Below are 8,479 nucleotides of genomic sequence, written 5' to 3'. Positions count from 1 at the left end.
CAGAAGGGAGTGGCATGATATACTTAAAGTGATGAAAGGGAAGAACCCACAACCAAGATTACTCTACCAGGCAAGGATCTCATTCAGATTCGATGGAGAAATCAAAAGTTTTACAGACTAGCAAAAGCTAAGAGAATTCAGCACCACCAAACCAGGTCTACAACAAATGCTAAAGGAACTTCTCTAAGTGGGAAACACAAGAGAAGAAAAGGAGCTACAAAAACAAACCAAAAACAATTAAGAAAATGGTAATAGGAACATACATATCGATAATTACCTCAAACGTGAATGGATTAAATGCTCCAAAAGACACAGGCTTGCTGAGTGGATACAAAAACAAGACTCATATATATGAGTTGTCTACAAGAGACCCACTAGGGACACATACAGACTGAACGCGAGGGGATGGAAAAAGATATTCCACGCAAATGGAAATCAAAAGAAAGCTGGAGTAGCAATACTCATATCAGATAAAATAGACTTTAAAATAAAGAATGTTACAAGAGACAAAGAAGGACACTACATAATGATCAAGGGATCAATCCAAGAAGATGTAACAATTATAAATATATATGCACCCAACATAGGAGCACCTAAATACATAAGGCAACTGTGAACAGCTATAAAAGAGGAAATCGACAGTAACACAATAATAGTGGGGGACTTTAACACCTCACTTACACCAAAGGAAAAGCATCCAAACAGAAAATTAATAAGGAAACACAAGCTTTAAGTGACACAACAGACCAGATAGATTTAATTGATATTTATAGGACATTCCATCCAAAAACAGTAGATTACACTTTCTTCTCAAGTGCGCACGGAACATTCTCCAGGAGAGATCACATCTTGAGTCACAAATCAAGCCTCTTAAATTGAGGAAAACTGAAATCATATCAAGCATCTTTTCTGACTACAACGCTATGAGATTAGAAATCAATTACAGGGGAAAAAACGTAAAAAACACAAACACATGGAGGCTAAACAATACGTTACTAAGTAACCAAGAGATTACTGAAGAAATCAAAGAGGAAATCAAAAAATACCTAAAGACAAATGACAATGAAAACACAACGATCCAAAACCTACGGGATGTGGCAAAAACAGTTCTAAGAGAGAAGTTTAGCTATACAAGCCTACCTCAAGAAACAAGAAAAATCTCAAATAAACAATCTAACTTTAAACCTAAAGGAGCTAGAGAAAGAAGAACAAACAAACCCCAAAGTTAGCAGAAGGAAAGAAATCATAAAGATCAGAGCAGAAATAAATGAAATAGAAACAAAGAAATCAATAGCAAGGCTCAGTAAAACTAAAAGCTGGTTCTTTGAGAAGATAAACAGAATTGATAAACCATTAGCCAGACTCATCAAAAAAAAAGAGGGAGAAGACTCAAATCAATAAAATTAGAAATGAAAAAGAAGTTACAACAGACACCGCATAAATACAAAGCATCCTAAGAGACTACTACAAGCAACTCTATGCCAATAAAATGGACACCCTGGAAGAAATGGACAAATTCTTAGAAAGGTATAACCTTCCAAGACTGAACCAGGAAAAAATAGAAAATATGAACAGACCAATCACAAGTAATGAAATTGAAACTGTGATTCAAATTCTTCCAACAAACAAAAGTCCAGGACCAGATGGCTTCACAGGTGAATTCTATCAAACACCCATCCTTCTCAAACTCTTCCAAAAAACTGCATAGGAAGGAACACTCCCAAACTCATTCTATGAGGCCACCATCACCCTGATACCAAAACCAGACAAAGATACTACAAAAAAAATTACAGACCAATATCACTAATGAATATAGATGCAAAAATCCTCAGCAAAATACTAGCAAACAGAATCCAACAACACATTAAAAGGATCATACACCATGATCAAGTGGGATTTATCCTAGGAATGCAAAGATTCTTCAGTATATGCAAATCAATCAATGTGATACACCATATTAACAAATTGAAGAATAAAAACCATATGAACATCTCAATAGATGCAGAATTCAACACCCATTTATGATAAAAACTCTTCAGAAAGTGGGTATAGAGGGACACTACTTCAACATAATAAAGGCCATATAGGACAAACCCACAGCAAACATCATTCTCAATGGTGAAAAACTGAAAGCATTTCCTCTAAGATCAGGAATAAGACAAGGATGTCCACTCTCACCACTATTATTCAACATAGTTTTGGAAGTCCCAGCCACGGCAATCAGAGAAGAAAAAGAAATAAAAGGAATACAAATTGGACAAGAAGAAGTATAACTGTCATTGTTGGCAGATGACATGATACTATACATAGAGGATCCTAATGATGCCACCAGAAAACTACTAGAGCTAATCAATGAATTTGGTAAAGTTGCAGGATACAAAATTAATGCACAGAAATCTCTTGCATTCCTATACACTAATGATGAAAAATCTGAAAGAGAAATTAAGGAAACGCTCCCATTTACCACTGCAACAAAAAGAATAAAATACCTAGGAATAAACCTACCAAGGGAGACAAATGACCTGTATGTAGAAAACTATAAGACACTGATGAAAGAAATTGAAGATGACACCAACATATGGAGAGACATACCGTGTTCTTGGATTGGAAGAATCAATATTGTGAAAATGACTATACTACCCAAAGCAATCTACAGATTCAATACAATCCCTATCAAATTACCAGTTGCATTTTTTATGGAACTAGAACAAAAAATCTTAAATTTTTATGGAGACACAAAAGACCCCGAATAGCCAAAGCAGTCTTGAGGGAAAAAAACAGAGCTGGAGGAATCAGACTCCCTGGTTTCAGACTATACTACAAAGCTACAGTAATCAAGACAATATGGTACTGGCACAAAAAGAGAAATATAGATCAATGGAACAAGATAGAAAGCCCAGAGACAAACACCCGCACCTATGGTCAACTAATCTGTGACAAAGGAGGCAAGAATATACAATGGAGAAAAGACAGTCTTTTCAATAAGTGGTGCTGGGAAAACTGGAGAGCTACATGTAAAAGAATGAAATTAGAACACTCCCTAACACCACACACAAAAATAAACTCGAAATGGATTAGAGACCTAAATGTAAGACCGGACACTATAAAACTCTTAGAGGAAATCATAGGAAGAACACTCTTTGACATAAATCACAGCAATATCTTTTTTGATCTACCTCCTAGAGTAATGGAAATAAAAACAAAAATAAATAAATGGGACCTAATGAAACTTAAAAGCTTTTGCACAGGGTTTCCCTAGTGGCACAGTGGTTGAGAGTCCGCCTGCCAATGCAGGGGACATGGGTTTGTGCCCTGGTCCGGGAAGGTCCCACATGCCACAGAGCGGCTGGGCCCCGTGAGCCATGGCCGCTGAGCCTGCGCTTCTGGAGCCTGTGCTCCGCAACCGCAGAGGCCAGAACAGTGAGAGGCCCGCGTACCGCAAAAAAAAAACAAAAAAAACAAAAACTTTTGCACAGCAAAGGAAACAAGAAACAAGACGAAAAGACAACCCTCAGAATGGGAGAAAATATTTGCAAACGAATCAACAGACAAAGGATTAATCTCCAAAATATATAAACAGCTCATGCAGATCAATATTAAAAAAACAAACAACCCAATCCAAAAATGGGTAGAAGACCTAAACACACATTTCTCCAAAGAAAACATACAGATGGCCAAGAGGCACATGACAAGCTGCGCAGCATCACTAATTATTAGAGAAATGCAAATCAAAACTACAGTGAGGTATCACCTCACACCAGTTAGAATGGGCATCATCAGAAAACCTACAAACAACAAATGCTGGAGAGGGTGTGGAGAAAAGGTAACCCTCTTGCACTGTTGGTGGGAATGTAAATTGATACAGCCACTATGGAGAACAGTAAGGAAGTTCTGCAAAAAACTAAAAATAGAATTACCATATGACCCAGCAATCCCACTCCTGGGCATATACCCAGAGAAAACTATAATTCAAAAAGACACATGCACCTCAATGTTCATTTCAGCACTGTTTACAATAGCCAGGTCATGGAAGCAACGTAAATGTCCATCGACAGACGAATGGATAAAGAAGATGTGGTACATATATAAAATGGAATATTACTCAGCCATAAAAGGAATGAAATTGGGTCATTTGTAGAGACGTGGATGGATCTAGAGACTGTCATACAGAGTGAAGTAAGTCAGAAAAAGAAAAACAAATATTGTATATTAACGCATATATGTGGAACCTAGAAAAATGGTACAGATGAACCAGTTTGCAGGGCCGAAATTGAGACACAGATGTAGAGATCAAACGTATGGACACCAACAGGGGAAAGCCGCGGGGTGTGGGGTGATGGTGTGATGAATTGGGCGATTGGGATTCACATGTACACACTGATGTGTATGAAATGGATGACTAATAGGAAACTGCTGTATAAATAAATTAAATTAAAACAAAAAGAAAATCCAAAATTATTAATACTGGATTTCTCATCTTACATTCATCTGAAAAGAATCACCATAGAGTAGTCAACATAGGAGCCTCTTACTGGGATATTAGCTGATGAGTTGACTTCTGGGTCCCATCAAAATTCCAGATGGCTTATTTCCAGAAATTTATAAGCTCATTCTAAAATTCACATAGAAGTTCAAGGGATCCTGAGTAGCCCAAAACAATCTTGAAAGAAAAGAACAAGGCTGAAGGGCTCAAACTTTCTGATTTTGAAACCTACCACAAAGTGACAGTAATCAAAACAGTTGTACTGGTATAAAGATAAGATATAGATCAATGGAATAGAATTAAAATAAATTATCACATTTATGGTCAATTGATTTTTTTGACAAAAGTACCACGACAATTCAATGGGGGTAAATAAATGGTCTTCTTAACAAATGGTGCTGGGACAACTGGACTTCCACATACGAAGGTATGATGTTGGACCCCTGCCTCACAATTTATACAAAAATTAACTGAAAATGAGTCACAGACCTGAATGTAAGAGCCAAAACTACAAAACCCTCAGAAGAAAAATGGGCATAAGCCTCCATGTCCTTGGATGAGGCAATGGTTGTTTAGATATGACACCAGAAAAACAAACAACAAAAGAAAAAATAGGTAAACTGAATTTCCTCAAAATTAAAATATTTTGTCATTCAAAAGACCCTTTCAATAAAGTGAACATACAACCTACAGAATGGGAGAAAATATTTGTGAATATTATATTTGATGAGGTACCTGTATCTAGAATATATATAGTACTTTTACAACCCAATTTTAAAATGGACAATTTTTTAAAAGTGATTTAAAAATGAGCAAAGGATTTGAATACACATTTCTCCAAAGCAGATATACAAATGGCCAATAGCACAAGAAGAAATGCTCAGCATCACTGATCATTAGGGAAATGCAAATCAAAAGCACCATCAGATACCACCTCACACCTGTTAGAATGGCTACTATCGAAACAAAACAAAACAAACAGAAAATGGTAAGTGTTGGTGAAGATGTGGAGAAACTGGACCTGTTGAGCACTGTTGGTAGGAAAGTATAATGGTGCAGCTGCTGTGGAAAACATTATGATGGTTCCTCAAAACATTAAAAATAGAACCCATTATGATCCAGCAATTCAGCTTCTGAGTATACAGCCCTAAAGAATTGAAAGCAGGGTCTCAAAGAGATATTTGTGCAGCCATGGTCATAGCAGCATGACTCGCAATAGCCATAAGGTGGCAGCAACCCAAGTGTCCCTCCACGGAGGAATGGATCAGCAAAGTATGATCTATACACACAATGGAATATTACTCACCTCTAAAGTGGAAGAAAATTGTGACACATGCTACAACACGGATGAATCTTGATGGCTGACATTATGCTAAGTGAAATAAACCAGTCACAAAAAGACAAGTAGTGTAGGATTCTACTTATATAAGGTGCCTAGAATAGTCAGATTCATAGAGACAGAAAGAGGAATGGTAGTTGCCCAGAGCTGGAGCTGGGGAAATGGGGAGTAATTGTTTGATGGGTATGGAGTTTTAGTTCTGCAAGATCAAACGAGTTCTGGAGATTGGCTATACAACAATGTGAATGTCCATACTGACTCTGAAAGGTACACTTAAAAATGGTTAAAATTGTAAATTTTATGTGTATTTTACCACAATTTAAAAAAATTGTAATGGGCAAAGTTCTGAATAGACGTGGCTCCGAAGAAGACATACAAATGACCAATATGCACATAAAAAGATGCTCGACATCATTAGCCATTAAGGAAATGTAAATCAAAACCACGGTGAGATGGGCTTCCCTGGTCGCGCAGTGGTTGAGAGTCCACCTGCCGATGCAGGGGACACGGGTTCGTGCCCCGGTCCGGGAAGATCCCACATGCCGTGGAGCGGCTGGGCCCGTGAGCCATGGCCGCTGAGCCTGCGCGTCCGGAGCCTGTGCTCCGCAGCGGGAGGGGCCCCGGCAGTGAGAGGCCCGCGTACCGCAAAAAAATAAAATAAATAAAATAAAAAAACCCACCACGGTGAGATACCACTGCACACCCATAGATAGCTATAATAAGAAAGAGAATCAGTGTTGGTGAGGATGTGGAGAAATCGGAACCCTCTTACACGGCGGGTGGGAATGAGAAGTGGTGCAGCTTCTTTGGAAAAACAATTTAGCAGCTCCTTAGATATACATATAGCTTATTCACTTCGTTATACAGCAGAAACTAACACAACATTGTAAAGCAATTATCCTCCAATAAAAATATATATTAAATAGTTGGCCCAGCAATTCTACTCTTAGAATTCCACTCAAGAGAAATGAAAATATCCATCCACACAAAAATCTGTACACAAATGTTCACAGCAGCATTTTTGATAATCGTCAAAGAGTGGGAAAAAATCCAAATGTCTATCAAGTGATGAACTGATAAATAAAATTGGGTCTATCCATACAATGAAGTAACAAGGAATGATATACTATTCATGCTACAACATGGACGAACCTTAAAAAACCTATGTGAGTAAAAGAAGCCAGTAACAACTGACCACATATGATATGATTCTGTTTATTTGAAATGTCCAAAATAGGCAAACCTGTAGAGACGGAAAGTGGATTAGTGGTTACCTAGGGCTGAGTGGGAGTGGCTAGGGGCAAATGGGGTACAGGGTTTCTTTTTGGAGTGATGAAAATATCCTAAATTTAGGTTATAGTGATGGTTGCATAACTCTGTGAGCATAATAAACCACTGAATTGTACACTTTAAGTGGATGGATTTAATGCTCTGTGAATTATATCTCAGTAAAGATGCAACTTGTATTAAAAGCTAAAAGACTCAATTCTAGGTTAAAGATCTAACTGTGTAAAAGCTAAACTGTAAACATCTTAGAATAAAAAATTGAGGCATATCCTTAAGGCATTGGGTAGGGAAGAAAAGAAACAAAAAATAAAAGTGCAAACCCTAAAAATAAAAGTACTAAATTTGATTATATTTAAAAATAAATGTTTGTGCAACATATATTACCATGAAAAATGTTAAGACAAGAGACAGACTGGGAGAAGATATTTGCCATGTGCACAACCTACAATGAATTATGCAGATGGTAACGTCTAGAAACATAAAATGTATGCTTACAACAGCACAAAGGATGGTGGATAAATTCCTGTGAGGTTAAAGCGCCACAGGTGGAGTGGTATAATTTACGTGAAGCAGGCTGTTGAAAATTAAAGATGTATATTGTAAAATGTAGAGCAACCATTAAAAATGATGTATAACTAATAAGTGAGTGATGAAAATAGAATTACTAAAAAAAAAAAATAATCCAAAAGCAGGCCAAAGAAAAAAGTGTCATTGAATGTCTGGAACACAGAAAACAACTATGGTAAGTAAGATGGGAGACTTAAATGCAACCCTATCAGCAATCACCTTAAGTGTCTGGTGATCGAATTAATGTCCGGAATATGATTTTAAACACCTATAAACCAATAAGAAAAAGGCTTCACAACAGAAATACTGGCAAAGGATATGAAGAGAAAATTCACAGAGGAAGAAACCAAATCTCTCGTAAATATGAAAAGATGTTCAACTTCCTTAATAATCAGGAAGAAATACTATAATAATTATATTATAATCAAATATAAATAAAAAGTAAAACATACTGAACTGCCATTTCACACTCATCCTGCTGGCAAAGGTTTTAAGTCCATTATCAGTAAGTGTTGGCAAAGATCTGAAAACAGGACCTAGGCACTGCTGGTGGGAGTGCCACTGGGCCCCCTCTCTTTGGTGAGTACTTTGGGAAGCCCAGGGAAGATGAGAGCACTCCTGTCCCCAGTACTGAGCGTCTCTGTGTCTCGGTGTCCCTCTGAGAGCAGCTCTGCACGGTGGGCAAAGAGACATTTATGCAGATTCCCCTCTGGAGAATGGAAAGTAAACTGGAGTTTATTTATTCAATGAAATACTATACAGTGGTTAAAACGAATGAGCCAGATATGCTTGTTTAAACATGA

The sequence above is a fragment of the Tursiops truncatus genome, chromosome 9 (genome assembly GCF_011762595.2).
Source record: "Tursiops truncatus isolate mTurTru1 chromosome 9, mTurTru1.mat.Y, whole genome shotgun sequence".
Classification (NCBI taxonomy): domain Eukaryota; kingdom Metazoa; phylum Chordata; class Mammalia; order Artiodactyla; family Delphinidae; genus Tursiops; species Tursiops truncatus.
The sequence above is the reverse complement of the archived record's forward strand: the minus strand, read 5'-3'. Positions refer to the sequence as shown.